Raw genomic sequence first — 16,595 nt, forward strand, 5'->3', positions numbered from 1 at the left:
GATCTAGGGATTTACCACGGAAGACTGACATGAAGTGTTTTTCCTTAAAAACCTAGCTAAATAAACAACCTCCCAAAGGATATCACTAGCTTTAGGGCTCTACATGGGTTTAATCTGACACAGCTGATAATATTTGACAGACACATAGGCATGTTTGAGTGGGACAAGAGGCAATCCAATGTATAATCTCTGGCAAATATAGAGGAGAGAGGATGGGATTGTTAGTAATGCCAAATCTAAGATTACATAGCTGCCATTTAAGTATAAATCATAGATGCCTTTGAGTTCAGCTAACACACTCTGCAGCTTAATGTAATTATGAATACAGTATGGTCTCATAGTCTCACTGTTAGCACCCCAGGAAATGCCATTAGCCATGCATGTGGTGCCAACTTGTTTTGAAAGTGGAAAAGAAAAACCTTTGTGGTTGTATAAATAAAAAAAGGACACCCTCACTTGGCTTCTCCTCTGAATTCAGGTTTTGTTTTGAGAACAATGTTTTACACAACTTAATATAAGCAAAAACATTTGCACCACATTTTAAAAATTTCATTACAAACAGCTTTTTTAAAAAACTTTTTTTTTTTTTTTTTTTTTTTTTTTCATTTAAAAACTTTCCCCCAGGCACTCTAGTTAGTTAGAATTGGAATCCAACAGCATCCTTTTAGGGCAGGAGAAGGAGAAACAAACTATACAAGAATACAACCTCAAAATAATTAAATTTACCAAGCTAGTTTCACTGCCCCAACTAAATGAAATGCAAAAGATAAAACAGTACTAGCAACAACAGATTAGGGAATATTAATAATCTAAAGTATTATTATTAGTAACACAGGGAAGGATTTCAAAAGTGAAGTGATTTGGATGTCCAAGTTGAGTCATGTTAAAGGCCCTGATTTTCGGGAAGCGCTGAACACCCCTCTCTGAAAATGAAGACCTGCTAAAGTGCCTGCAGCCAAAACCTAGGGAGGCATCCAAAACAGCTCATCATTTTGGAAAGCCTTGGCCTATTTATTTTATAATATATACATTTAATCTTGACAGTTTCCCTTTAACAAAGTAGAAATCTTACAGAGGCAAGGTCCATTAATACAGGAAGGGAAGAAGAGGCAGTCAGGTTTTGGAAGCATGATAGTCCCCTGGACACCCTGGCTCAAGGACAGTTATTCTTTTTCATGATCATTCAGGGGCAGATCCCCGTAGCTATGGTAGTAGCAGTTCACTGTTAGTGGGTGTGGTGAGGATGCATGGCCTCCCGCTGAGACTGACAGGGACGGACTGCCATTCAACCCAACGCCCTGGAGGGTGGAGCCAGGGAAGCCATGCCCACCACACTGGAAGCAGAGGAGTGGAGGCAGAATAGAAAGTATAAAGGGCTGGCCCTACAGCTCACTCTGTCAGGCCTCAGCTGTTGAAGGAGAAGTGGTGTATGGTGCTGGTGGGAGAAGTTGGTAAGGATTCACCTAACCCACCTGAGCAGTTGGACAATCCTGCTGGTGAAGTACCCTGAGGAGGCAGATGATGACCCTTGGTCATAGGTCTGTGGGCACAGGGTTGGAGGAAGTAGCTGGAGGTAGTTGACCCGGGTTGTGGGTCTGGCTGGGCTTGAACTTGAGCCCCTGTCAGGGAGTGTTGACTGGAGCCCTGCTGATGCAGTGGTAGAATGCTCTGCTACTGTTAGGGCCCTGGACTGGGATGTGGTGGAGGGTTTGTGCCCCCTTCCCCCTCCCACTCCTGGTGTGATAGCCTTACTCTAGCCTGCAAAGCCTTCCTGGGCTATAGCCTGCTTTGCTTGCCTTGTCCTGCCTCAGGGCCTGGGCTAATAGCCTCCTTTGCTTGCCCTGCCCACCTGAGGGTTTGAGGCCATAGACTATGGAGAGCGAATCCCCTGCCTAAAGCTTGCCTATACAGGTGTGGCTGTGAGGGTGTGTGGCCTCCCTGTGAGATTGATGAAGGAACAGGTCATGTCCTCTACAATGGAATTTTAGTAGATATTTTTTCTTTTCTCATTGGCAGTCCTTAGTTTTAGTCCTATTTCAGGCTCTTTATACTGACACATCCCCCTTCAGGAGAGACCAGGGTTTTTCTTTATGGCCAACATCCAGATGGGGGGGAGTGAGGAACTGCTCGGGGAAGCACTCCTGCTTCTCCCACAGAATGGTAAGCTTGCTCTCCCCAATGAGAAGGATGTTCAGGTCTTGGCTCCTGCTCCAGGATACAGCCCTCCCAGGCCCCACTGTTGCTAAGATTGATAATTCCTTCTCCTACAAGCCAATTTGGTACCAGATAAGACACTCCAGGAGATCTTTCTCTGTCTGTTAAATGAGGAAACAGAAATGGGTCATGGTTCACTATTCAAATGGCATCTGAGCTGGATCTTGATATCATCTGCATCTTTTTACTCTGCTTATTTGAGGCAAAGCAACTAAAAGAAGTGTTCTAGTGATTAGAGTGGAGGATTGGGTCTTAAAGGATACCAGGTTCTAATCTGCTGCTGCCACAGACTTTGCTGTGAAACCTTGGGTAAGACACTTCCACCTATACTTTCAAACTTAAATCCATATTTAGGCCTCAAAAGGGAAAAAGAAATGGCCTGAAGTCAATGGGAGCCACAGATGCCTCTGAAAATCAGGCCACTTCTCTTTTGGGGTCAAATCTGAATTTAGGTGCTTTACATTATACACCTATGTTTGAACATTTGGGGCAAAGATAGTGAGAGATGCAGGTCCACCCAAATGAATGCAAATTAACCTTTCTGTTGCTCCACACCATTAAGGTTTTTGTATATGCCACATGTTTTTTAAAAAGAACGTTAGAAATATTTTTCAAGGTGTTATAAAAATGGTCATTGGGACTATATTTTGCCTTCTTCTTGAAAAGCCAGATGTGTTAGTTATCTTAGGCCCAATTGTCCAGAGCTCAGAGGGAGAGAAATTATAACCAACATATTTAAAACACCACTAAAAATGACCCATATAATAGAGCTGGTTAGAAAGCTGAAATTTTGAACCAAAAAAACCCAAACATTTTTGTTAGGAAATGTTTGGTCAAATGCTGGTGTCTCCAGGGGAAGATCTGAATGGCTTCACATTAACAATTTTAATTTCAAATCAATATTTTGACTTAAAATTTTATTTTTTAAACTGAAAAAAGGAAACTACATTTTAAGTCAAAATGAAAATGGCCATTTTGTTTCGAAATGGAAATTTGAAAGGAAATTGTATTTTGAAATTTCCTCCAGGAAAACTAAATTGTTTTTGTTAGAATTGATGTTTTCCTATGAAAATTTTCATTTTTGATAGCTTATTTTTTTTGGTGAGGAAAATGTCCTAAGTGAAGAATTTCAAGCAGTGCTAATAACGAACATGTAGCTCACAACTTTGCAGTGTGATATGTTGGGACCTGCTGGGGCTAGAAGGAAGAGCTGTGTTCCACTGGAACTCTGGGACTTCCCATTTCCAACACTCTACAGCTTCACTTCCAATCTGTACAGGGTGTGAGATATTAGACCTTTGACCTCTCGCTGGAGGAAGATTTACTATTGTCATTCAGTGCCCAAGAAAAGTCCACCTGTGGCGGACAAGGAAACACTTTAGTGTCAGGTTGATTTTTAAAAGGTAGCTATTTGAAGCAGAGCTGAAGAGTTTGAAATGTTAGAAGTAGTCCTAGCAGATAGAGATCATGCGAAGAGCATAACTATAATTGCTTATAGGTCTCTGCAGCGTCACTTGCCATCACCATCATATATGTAGTATAGCTATTGTTTCTCTTTATAGGAGAGGCTCTCAAACTGGAGGGTGGGCCTCCCTGGGGGAGCATGGAAAGTATTTTGGAGGGCCATAAGAAGCTTTAAGGGAAAAAATCCTGCACATTTTACCCACATCAATGAATATCTAGCAAAGCTGATTACTTTAGACATATCTGGTCCAGAGCATTTGACTGAGCATTTGACTCTAGATGGCGCTGTACATTTTGATGGATTTCTGTTAAGTTTGCATAGCATTATACAAAGGTTGTTGCCTTCTATACATTAATCTGTTTGCCAAGATGGAGTGTGCACACTTAATTGTAAGCATCGACCACAATCACAGTTTTGCTTTTGCTTTTACTACAATGGATTGGCTCTGTTTGAATCAATGCTTTACTGTTTTACTGTTTAGAGAGTGTTGCATATTTTTATCAGTATATGTACTTATGTTGCAGGAAGGGGCGCACAAACTATGACAGACACAAAGAATGTTACACTTATGAAATAAACAGCAGGATCTTATTCAGGGGACAAGGCAGTATGCTGCGTTTATGAATACAGAAAATATTTGAAAAAGCAATTGCCTAAAACACACTCCCCTCTACCCCCCCGCCCACAGTTCTGCAGGAGGGATATAATTACCAGCCTCTGTGCTGCTCGAGTTGAATCACTGGCCAGGTGACTCAGACACGAGGATGGAGCCAAGCTGTGTCGGTCGCAACACAATGCTCCTTGGGGTTTGCAGAACGAGCCTGAAGTCCAGGTTTCTTCTCCCCATTTTTATAGTTCTCCATCCCCATTACCTCAGCAATTACTTCCTCACCGTCTTATCTCAGCAGACTCAGACTGCATTACTCCTCATTCATACTTACTAAAAATCATTACATTCTTATCCCATTACATTGGTACATTATCTTATACTTACTTACTAACATAACATCCTTATACCTACACCAATTCTATTAATAACAATTTTACTAAAAGGAAATAAAATCATTGCCCCATGATTTACACATCAACCATGTTCCTGATACGTATTGGGCACTTTACTTCACTTGTAAATGATCACAATTAGATTTCAGGATGTTCCCAAACATTCATATGTAGATCTTCACAAACTGTGTCAAATGTTAAATCACAAAATGTTTAGGCAGGATATTCCCACTCATATGTTCAAGCAGTCAATTATCATAGTGGAGCTTAGGATGGCATAAACAATCAATGTGTCCGGAACATCTCTATCTATAGTGCCTAGTTCTATTCTTTTTCAGTGTGAGGATTAACCGTTAAGTTTCAAATACATATCCATAGTCCGGCCCTGCTCTGGTTCAGGCCCACATAACGGTGTTGGGGCCTACAAGAAGGGAGGGTGCAATCAAATAAGTCTGAGAATCACTGCTTTATACTATACTGTATGTAGAGCAGATAGCAAAATCTATAAGGTAACAACACTTTCCGGCGGGGTTAGAATAGCAGGAGATGTTGTGGGGCAGGACTAGATGACACTGGAAAGGTTTGTTTTAAAATGAGGCATAACTGGTGATTCTGCAGCTCTCATGGGTTGAAACCATTGACACCTTTACCAAGACTTTGCTCAAATTGTCCCCTGATGAACTTCCAGCTCTGAGTGATCCTTAACATCCAGAAATCCAACTAGGAGGAGGAAGAATCCGCAGGATTGAGGCATAAATGTTCTCTGAGAAGCTGGCAAGCCTAGGGCAAGCCAGTGCAGCTAGTCCCCTGGATGATTATCCCACTGTCCAGTTGCCTGGAAAACCCTCAGCCCCTTTGTGATTGGTTCTGGAGCTGGGGCCAGCTGAGCCACAGGGGGAGAGGAGAGCAGGCGGGACTGCAGACTACCTGGCTCTTCCCATGTTTTTAAAAATTAAGTGACATGTTTAAAAATTGTTCTTTGCAGACTGGGCACTGATCTCTATGGAGTGGTTAGAGTGACTGTGGCAGAGAAAGCGAGGCTGGACAGACACATGGACAGGACCCTAGGTAAGGGAGAGCTTTTTCAGCTCTCAGGCATATTGAAGGGGAAACGAATAGATGTTCCTGATCAAATATTAAGAGCATTGGGACTCTGGAGGGAGTAGAACTAGGGATTGTTTTCTGAAGAAATTCAGACAAATGGGGAAGAGCTGGGGTGCTGGAACAATTTTTATAGTGAGGGTGCTGATGATGGAAACCATATATTTAGTGTTGTTACTATTTCCATGCTGGGGGTGCAGTAGCACACCCAGAACTCCTAGTTCTAGTACCACTGGGGAAGAATGAATAGAAAGAAAAGGCTCCTGTAGAATAGGGTTTGCTCTCAGGGGCCTTGAAGGGGGAAGAAATTTACTAAAGTCTTCCTGTTAACCAAAAACAAAGCAAAATTAAGTTATTCTCCCTTATAATAAAAACACCCAGGATGGAGGTGGTGAACCACTACATTACACTCCATATCAAAGATACCTTTACCTGCTTTAGAGTTATTGACATCTCGGATAGAAAGAACCTGATATGCTTGTGGGCCCGTGTACCAACTGATAAATCACAATCTGCTATACACCACCAGATCAGAGGAGAGAACAGAATGAGTAGCTCCTTAAATATTTCTCTAACGTGTGGAAAGAAACATTGCATTATCTGGGTAGATTTCAATCGTTGAGTTGTATGCTAAAGATTTCATCCTGTCACTGGTGAAACATTCTTGGAGCTTCCAAAAGTTATAGATGAGAACTTTCTAACACGAGAAGTGTCACAACTAACGAAGGATAACTCTGTATTGGATATCATTCTGGTGGATAAAGATCATTTGATCACCAGACTATCAGTTGATTGGTGCTTAGGTATAAGTAATCACGATCTAAATCAATCTATGTGCAAACAAAATATATTCCTGACCTATAATACATATTGTTAATGTTTTAAAAAGGCCGATTTCCCAAAACTGAATGCAATCATGAGCAAAAATTTAACTGTTGATGGTAATTTGGGAAAATCTTACTGTGTAGTTTTTTTGTTTTTTGGTTTTTTTTTTTTTTAATGCTTAATGTCAGTCATGAAAGAAGGCTCCTTTGGTTAATCAACAATCTTGCTTAAGAGGGTGGGTAAAAGCAGTAATAAAAATGGTATATAATAAATGGAAAGATAGGGCAGCTGCTAGCAATGAATAAAAGTTGGCAGCTAAGAAATGCAGACAATAGATAAGGGAAGCTAAAAGTATCAATAGGGAAAAAAACCTATCTGTAGGATTAAGGACAAAAAGGAATTATTTAAATATAGCAGGAACACACAAGAGTAATTTAGCAACAGTAGGGGTGTGATAGTAGAAAAGGATGGTAAAATTATTAATCACAATGTAGCAAAGGCAGAAGTATTCAATAACTATTTTGGTTCTGTATTCAGAAAGCTGCAAAATATGATATAGTGATGATGAAATACTTCCTGTTTCCTCTGGAACTAGGGAGGATGTTAAATATCAACTGCATGCCACATAGGTACAGGCATGGTAGTTAAGGCCTAAGGAAAACAACTGGAGGTTGTCTGTGCAACTAGGCAGATCCTGGTTTTGCTGCTGCGAACAGACCCTGCTATGCACTCCTCATAACTTGCCTTGCCGCTGGTCCCCTGTCCCTCTCCTGACACCTCATCTTGCCTCGGCTCTACTAATGCTGCATTAGCTCCCATGCAATGCAGCTCATTGACAGCAATGACCTGTGCCTCTTGATTGTTCCCAGCGTATGCCCCTCCCACTGCTGAGTCATGCCCCTACTTTTCCCAGAAAGCAGCAGTCTCTCCCTACAGCTCCCATCTGTTTCTCCTGCTTCTCCCAGCAGAGTTAAAGCAACTGCCTTTCCCTGTCCAGTGCAGCTCGTAGGTCCCTGTCTCAGTTGCACTGCAAGGAGGGGGGCCTGGACACACCATGTGGAGTTACCTGCCCCAGGTTGCTCCCTCACATGTCCTCCCATGTGTTGCCTCTGCTCATTGACCACAGCTCTGACCTGATCTTGACATGACACGACAAGGGACTGCTGCTTCTGGCCGTAACCCTCTAGACTGAACTCGGCCCATGTTCTCGAGTCCCCTGTACCCTGGCCTTAGCTTCAACCTGCACCTCCACGGGCAGAGTCCTGCCCAAGAGTTTACAATCTACGTAGACAAGGCAGGCAACGAGAAGGAGAAAGGGAGTCTTGCCTCCATTTTAGAGGGGGAGAACTGAGGCCCAGAGCGAGTGAGTTACCTTAGGTCACACAGACAATCTGTTATAGTCTTAAGAACTGAACCTGCTCTCCTGAATCCCAAGCCAAGATTTTAATGACAAGCTTACCCTTCCTTTCTAGTATGTTGGGCATACCTGACTTCCTTTTATGAATGGAGGAAAGATAGGTGCTGGGAAGGAATGAATAGAAAAAGTCTGAACCGGTGTTCCTTGCACATGCAACTCCTACTGACCGCAAGTCAAACAATCATTGTTAGCTTGGCAAAGCTTTTAAAATTCAGGCAATATCCTTTATGTTGCATGATGCCAAACCTTAGATTTAAAGAGCAGATTATACTGCGTCACTCAAAGGAGCAGGCATATTAATTCAGCAGCACTTTCCAGTCTCTATGTCTGAGTTTGCTCCCACTGGGAGCTTTGCCACTGACGTTAGACCCGCTAACTCTTACTCCCCATTGCTTATTTGTATTAGCATAGCAAGCAGACATAGTAAAAACTCACATTTGACTTGAATTTGGGCCTCTCAGAAAATGGAGAGCTCATTGCTTTGACTCGAGTCAGGCCTGGTGGGGTTGGCACTTTGTAAACTTCCCACACTCAACTCTGTCCTGACCCACTCCTATCCTAATCCTAGGCCTCTACTGTGCAGGATCTATGGGGTGTGGCACATACAGGCTTAGGGCAGGATGGGACTGAGGTCTGGATAAACATCCACTAGAGTCCACTTTTCACTTCTTAATTAATGCTTTTTCCAGTAATGAAGGGGCAGAGAGCTTTTCTTGCCCAAATTTGATACTCGTGGTTCTGTATAACTGATTTAAATATTTTTTTCTTTCCTTATTAAGTTTTCTATACTAAGAGACTAAGTCTTGCCCTCTCATGCACACGCATATGCAGATCTGAGAGCTGGCTGCAGTGACAAAGTTGTCCATCATATCAAACGGACATCAGTTAGTGTGACTCCCGTGCTCTCATGAACATGCTCGCAGCACTGCATGCATCTGGAAGTAATAGGGTCACCTGGAGTGATGCCCTGACTCTGTTTTATAATTTCACTCCTTAGCAGCTGATCAATAATAATTTTAACTGGGCACTTTTATGAAGAGGCCAGAATCATCTTTCAGACACTGAAGATTAATTTTCAATGCAAAGTTCCCAAACTGTCCATGGCCTTGTCTAAAACAGGGCTTCTCCAACACTGCCTTATGTGGACTGCTTTTTAAAATAGAGAAGATCTTCTTACTGTTAATAAAACATGCTGGGTACTGTTCAAAGAGGCATCTCCTATCCCAATCCTGATTTCACATGTCCCTGCAACAAGCAATAATTACATGTTAACACAATTTTAAAGGAACCCTTAAGATGGAAATCAAATAATTTTAATATCATGTTGCAACTCCTTGGTTATACCCCACACAAGGCTTGAAGGGATAAACCCAGGGAGTGGTAGTAGATGGGATCTATAAAGAGAGGAAGGTGGTTGGCTGCAAGGGTGAAACCTGCAGTCGTACTTTTAGCTACAAAGGGGGAAGAGCAGGTAGCTGTAAGGTCAGGGTTAGAAGCAGTCCAGGGAAGGAGCAGTGAGGGCTAGGAGAATAAAAGCCCAGAGCTGCTGGGTTGAGGGTCCCTGGATTGGAGTAGAAGGTGGGCCTGGGTGCCCCTGCAAGTGCTGGAATGAACACACTAGGGATAGCTGGAAGCATTGGGGGAAGCAGACTTTGATGATACCCCAGAAGGGGAGAGAACGTTAGTGTCTTAGCCAAAGGGCTAAGCCATGAAGAGGAAAGTGCTGCAGCTCCCGGTGCATGAGAGGCCACGGAGTGAGTGAGTGGAATGATGTGCTGAGTAACTGCACAAAGGGACGTCAGAGCAGGTGGCAGAGCTAATTCCCCAGAGGCACCACTGAGCGGTGAGTAGAGCAAGCCCTGTCACAATCCCCCACTGTATATTTGCAACATAGCTGGTCGGGAAATCTCTTTTGTTCCTGTATAAAAAATTTTCAGTAAAACGTGGACATTTTTCTTTAAAAGTCTTTTGGTTTTCATTCAAAATAAAACCCTCAACTTTTTCAGTTTGCACACTAAAACATGTTGGGAGAGTTTGTGGCTTTCTACAAAGGACTGAAAAGTCATTTTTCACTCAAAAAACATTTTAAACGAACACCTCTAATCTGTATAGCTTGGTTCTTCTCCCTGGGCACGGGACTACACATGATTATTTCTCCTCCTCTTGTAGCCTGCAGCTCCCAGTGCTGTACTGTAACCTTGCAGATTAGTCCTGTCCTGTTTGCTTGCTGCCTGTCGTGTTTTGGTGTCCAGTTTGATCACCGTTGAATTCACATCGGAGAAGCAAAAGGAACACATGAAGTAGTTCAGGGAGGAGCTTGAGTTTTGAGTTTATTTGATCCAGAAAGCTTCTAGAACGCCAAAGAGTCTGGGAGTGGATGACAGCTTGCAAGTTGGGTGTTTCATTGTTGTCAGAAAAACTGCTGCTGAGACCCTCAGGTACAGCAGCTTAATGTACTCACCTGCAGCAGCAGACGGACGCCACTGTACCTCAACTTCCTGTGCTGCTGTGCATGGAAGACCAGTCAATGAGTGCTCTGCAGTCTGTCTGTATAGTGGAGTCACTGTCTGTATGTATAACATGCTTGCATGGCAGCACGTGTGCAACCCATCTGTAATGCGAGTCCCTGCCAGCGTCACAGCAATGCCATAATGGAAAGCATAGTGTGAGAGGGGGAATTGATCTCTAATCCATCCCTTCCACAAGGAGGAAACATGGAATAAACTCCTCTCCAGTGACCTACATGCTTACTTGGAATGGCGTTTGATGATTCTCTGATAATCCACTGAGAAAAGCTACCAGGCATGAAAGTGGCTCCAGCCTGTGGTTGCGTGGGTGATAGATATGCTTTACAGACATGTACCTCAAACTGTCTGAGGAAGTAAAACTCCCAGGGACCAGCCAGGCCTCTCCCACAGACTGCACAGCAGCGAATGTGCTCCCAGTGGACCTCTCCAAAGGGTCCTGCTGGCTGACTCCCAACAGACGGCCCCTAAGGGACTGCTGGGCTGCTCCCCATGAGCCATTATTCATGAGCTAAAGGACTTTCCCTCAGCATACTTCCAGCGCGCTAGACAGCTGGCAGCAGCCTCTGGACCAATGGGCTGTTCCGAACAGACTGAGGGAGAAGGCTTGTTTTTAAATTTAAAAGCATTAATAACAGCGCTAGGCTTGGGTCTCTGCTTGGGTCTGAGGCAGCTGGGCCTGGCCTTTCTGTGTGCCAGCAAAGAGCTGCAGGAGACAGCACTCTACACAGCCTTCTGGGGCTGGGGGAGGCAGAGTGAGAACAGAGCCCGATGAATCTGCAGCGAGATGTCTGGTGTGTTATAATGTGTTTATGAGGATTCCCAGGCAGTCTTTCTGCTCACATAATATGCCTTTGTTCCCTGTTTGTTGAGACAGAGGACAGCTCCTTCATCCCCTAGGCAGCTCATCAGAGTACTTCATGGTGATCAGAGGCTGCAGTGGGGGGAGCCCTTATGAATACATAGCAGAGGATAGCAAATGACAGTGTTTTTCTTCTGTCACTGCTTATGACTCCCCTCTGCTGTCTGGCTCTGTGCTCCTTGCCAGAGCTTTCGCTTTCATTTTCCTTCTCTGGTACTGATCCACTCCCCCTCCCGCCCCACTGCCAGCTTTGTCTCCATCCTTGCCTTTTGCTTTAAGCCAGCTCATCCAGCACGAGGGTCCATCCAGTCATACTCAGTGGCAGCCTGTAACAGAGTTCAGTCACCATTGAATGCCTCCTTGTGGTCGTGTCTGGGGATAAGCTCCTTTCAGCTCACACGCCCTCTTCCCAATTGTTGCTCACACAAGGTGCCCCCAGGAGTTGCAGTACTCCCTCTTTGTGACTCAGCCCTCCAGCCAGGTCACTGTACAATCCCCCCCCCCTTCTGGAGTTTGAGAGTCCCTCTGGATCAGCTGTCCTCATGCTGTTCCAGACAGCCTTCTGTTCCAAGGCCAAGTCCTGTGCCACTTTCCCAGCAGATAGTAGGGGAACGTAGGCTCGCTCACAACTAAGGGTTCCAGCCCAGCAACCCTATGTCTAGCAACTATAGTTTGCTTGCTCCCAGACCCTGTTGCTATTTTCCTGGACTCCTTCCTACTTCCCTTCTTCTTTCTCCCCACCCTCTCTGGGTTTACTGGCCCAAATTCCCTCTCCCCCAGGGAGTAACTGGCAATTGTCCGCTCTAATGTCTTGTCAGGCTCCATAGGCTGCCGCACCCAAAAAAACCTCCCTTCTCCCAGGGAATGCCTGCAGACTATTTCACCTGTAGCTCTCCCAGCCTACCAGTCTCAGCTTCATCCCTTTATACAAGCCCAATCTGCTCCTTCCCTGCTGAACTTTATCTTCCATTAGGCTTTCTTGATCCCTAGCTCTCCTCCCAGTGCAGCATATAAGGTTAATTGACCTTATTTAACCTGCTTGCCTTGTGTGGGTGGATATCCCATCACAAAGCCACAACTACTTATTTGACTATTTGCTATTCAAGAGTTCAATTTGACAAAAGGGGCATCTGCCAGACAAGCCATTTTTGTTGCAGAGGGCTGTGATCCTTGTGCTGGTTTAGCTGTAACCGCAGACTGGCTTCATTCCTAAAACTATTGTGTTGGTGGTTTGTAAAATGCTAACCTGGAGTGGTAAAATTACACTGAATCTAGCATTTTAACCAGTTGCCATTTCATTTGTCAATAGAAAATGCAGCTTCAAAAGGATTGTTCCACCAAAAGATAGCTGCAAACCCTAATGAAATGTGCTAGTTTTGCTGCTTATGATAAAAACTCCTATATGTCAAATACTACTAGCTCTGCAGTTATTCAAAAATATCTGAATGGGCAGGCTTGCAAAAGATAAACAACTCAAAAGAAACTTCAGACAGAGAAATAACTGAAGAAATTTTAGAGGCAGCATGTATAAAAAGTGATAAAACTCCAGGATCTCTGAGCTTTCCAGTGGAATTTTACAAAGTAATTAACAAGGTAATAGTGGTTCCCTTGAAAGGTACTGGGAATGCTATTCTATTAAGGGAGGAACTTCCACAACCTGTGAAAGAAGCCACTCTTGTTGTTCTCCCTGAAGTTGGAAAAGACCAGAACTTATGCATCTCTTATAGACCCATATCATTGCTGAAACATGACAAAGATTTTAGCAAAAATACTAGCTGACTGATTGCAATGTGTGCTCTGATTTTCTGTAAACTCAGATCAAACTAGATTAATTACGGATAGACATGTGTTGCAATATTCAGCAAGTACTTGGAATCACCCATGAGATCAGATTTAAAAAATCCAGTAATTTTGTTATCACTAGATGTAGAGAAAGCCATTGATAGAATAGGGTGGAACTTTCTTTTTCAAGTCCTGTTCCATATGGATATTGGCCCACTGTACCTTAAATGGATAACTGCTCTTTGCAGCAGTCCAAAAGCAGCTGTGCAAGTTAATGGGGTTAAATGGACTCTTCAATCTAATAGAGAAATATATAACATAAGCCAATGGCTGGAAGCTGACGTGAGAAATTCAGACTGGAAATAAGGTGTAAATTTTTAATTGTGAGTAATTAAGCATTGGAATAATTTACCAAGAGTCATGGTGGATTCTCCATCACTGACAAGTTTTAACTCAAGATTGGATGTTTTTCTACAAGATACGGGCTAGGGATTACTGAGGGGGAAGGACTATGGCCCTTGTTATTCAGGAGGTCAGACAATATGATCACAATGGTCCCTTCTGGCCTTGGACTCGATGAATCTCTCCTGTTTGAATTACACAGAAGGACGAGGCGGGGAAGTCCATTGTCTCTTTTTACTTTTTTGCACTGGCCATAGAGCCTTTTGCACACATGACAAGAGTTAGTTAAGATACTTAGTACTGTCCATTGAACAGGGTGGACTCGCTGTTCCAAATACTAAATGGTACTCTTATCAAGCCAGCCAGTTCAAAGCTGTAGTGGATTGGAAACACTCCAACCCAGCAAACACTGGGTCTTTATTGAACAAGAAAACTGTGGTGGTGTAAACATTGTCAGACTAATCAGGATTCATTTTTAAAAAATAAATAAATAAATCACACTCTCCAGAAATGTATACACATGCTTTAGCAAAGGCTACTGTAGGGTATGACCAAATGGACCCTGGTATTCACACCCTACACACTGTCAGAATACTCTTTGCACAAGGTACGCCTTGTTAGGTATCATTTGAAAACTCATAATTTTCTGGTCAATAATATAATAAAATCAATGTAGCAACATTATGTGTAAAAGGTATAAAATTCCCCCTCCCCCCCCCCCTGCGATGTTGAATGGACATGTTCAAACTCAGTGTAGCACCAGTTAGACAAGATAAGTCAAGCTTGGCAAAGAGACACGTGACAAGACAAAGGGACATGTGTTTACCTCAAATTTCCATATAAACAGAGTCCTCAGGCAACAAAAGAGGGAAGGCAAGAAACAAAGGAGATCTGCATTTCAGCAATCGGGGTCAGGAAAAACAGCATGGGCCTTTTCAGCAGGAGCCTTCTTGTCTCTGGCCCTTATTTGGAAGGAACTTTTACCTGAAAGTCACTCTCAAGAGCTTTCATTTCAAAGGAGGAAATGAACTATAAAAGTGAGGGGCAAAACACCCCAGGAATCTTCCTCTCCCTGAACATCTCTTTCCCACTCTGCCACTGAAGAAGACAAAAGAAACAGCCATTGGACTTTGGGGCTGGGGTCCTGACCTACAAGTTGGTCAGTAAGACTGGTTGAGGTATTTGGTAAAAACTTCACCTTCACCCAAGTCTAGTTTGTTAAGTTTAGTAGTAGGAAGAATTTTATTTTTCTTGTAACTCTTTCTAACTGTATTGCCTATGCTTATTCTCACTTAAAATCCTATCTTTTTAATCAGATCCAGTGTGCTTGAGTTAAACTGTTTGGGTAACTCCATTTAAGGTGGTGAGGTGCTGTGTGTTGTAGCCTTAGAGAGGGATAATTGACCTAATATATCTTAGAGACAAGGGGGGTAAGGTAATATGTTTTATTGGACCAATTTCTGTTGGTGAGAGAGACAAGTTCACCTTTCTCAGACCTGAAGAAGAGCTCTGGGTGCCTTGAAAGCTTGTCTCTCTCACCCACAGAAGTTGGTCCAATAAAAGATATTACCTCACCTACCTTGTCTCTCTAATACCCTGGGCCTGACATGGCCACAAGTACACTGCATACAACTAATATATTGGGGCTATCCAGGAGAAGACTGGTCAGTGCAGAATACATGGTTTTGGAGGGAAATTCAGGACTGGGAGTGTGTTGGAATCATCCTGCAAATAGCAAGCAGAGCTGGTGGGAACCAGGGTGTGGCTGGTGTTTACTGACAGGGTGCTGGAGTCAAACCAGGGCTGTGGCCACACCCAGACACTCGGGGAGTGAATTACATGCTGGTAGGCTGTTTGTGAGCAACTCAAGGGGGAGCTACAATAGAAGGGCATCATGAGGCACCCCAGATTGTGGGACAGGCAGTGACACAGCCCCCACTGGTCTGGATTGCACCCCAGAATATCACATATGGGTTAGGGATAAAACGAGAGAAATTCTTGACCCTTACCAATCAAACCCATTGCAAATAATCCAGATCTTAAACCAAATCATACACCAGAGAGTTTTAAAGATTGGGAGAGTCATGCAAGACACGTGTGTTACCCAAATAACAAATATTACAGAATCTTATTAGGGGATAAGGCAACAAGCCGCATTTATTGTGAACACAGAAACTTCTGTAGATAGTATCAAAGAAAAGAAAAGTATCAACACTGTAATAACATTAATATTGTGCTCTACTTAGTGAAATAGCATTAATAATAATGTAAACACTAGGAAAAGAGTATTAACATTATATCAATACTACAAATTACAGAGACACATGTTTCAATTGATGCTTTCATTCACATTCACACACACTGACAGGCACACACAGATAGAGACAGACAAACATACATAGGGATCTTCCAGATGTCATAATTACCAGCTTCTTGGTGCTCATGATAGTCACTGGCCAGGTGACTAGAGCGTGAGGATGAGGAGCAAGGTTCTGCCGATGCGCATCGGTACTCCTGGCTGATGTGATGTTGTGGACCCGAACCTCCAGCCTTCATCTTCTTGTCCCATTTTATAGGGAAAGGACCCCATGTAAGTCTATGGGTTTTGCATTGTCATGCTGCAACTGCATTCTTGGTGTGATCCTCAATCACCCACATTGTTGCAAGCCTGATCAGATTTTGTCCTTTGAAATGGGCTGGCTCCAAAGTTATCAGGGTGGGTTCCTCTTCGGCCATTTGATCATCTTTGCTTCTTTCTTCTTCCTCAAGCGTTTTAGGTGAGGCTGGTGTTTTCTTCATGTCTGTTTCGATATCCCTTACTCAGACCAATTGTTCAATCACTCTTTTTGTCTACACCCAACTCAATTGCTCGGCCATTCACACTTCAATCACTCAGGGCCAACTCCTAGCTGTTTAGAGCAAACCTTATTTCATTTTTGACAGTGTCTTTCACAATTAGATAGATACATTATATTGCACAGTGTGGCTTTTGTACTTAGA

At 43.2% G+C, this 16,595-nt stretch overlaps 1 long non-coding RNA gene across 1 annotated transcript; it reads left to right on the forward strand.

The window, feature by feature from the left end:
• Window positions 1–1,413: 1,413 nt before the first annotated feature.
• On the forward strand, window positions 1,414–11,362 carry LOC137144676 (uncharacterized). The gene is made up of 3 exons (XR_010917455.1): window positions 1,414–1,451; window positions 5,667–5,749; window positions 10,194–11,362. It is a non-coding gene; the product is annotated as an uncharacterized lncRNA (long non-coding RNA).
• The last annotated feature ends 5,233 nt before the right edge of the window (window positions 11,363–16,595 follow it).

Source organism: Emydura macquarii, unplaced genomic scaffold, assembly GCF_026122565.2.
Source record: "Emydura macquarii macquarii isolate MOO-44397 ecotype Brisbane River unplaced genomic scaffold, CSIRO-AGI_Emac_v2 contig_3477, whole genome shotgun sequence".
NCBI lineage: Eukaryota > Metazoa > Chordata > Testudines > Chelidae > Emydura > Emydura macquarii.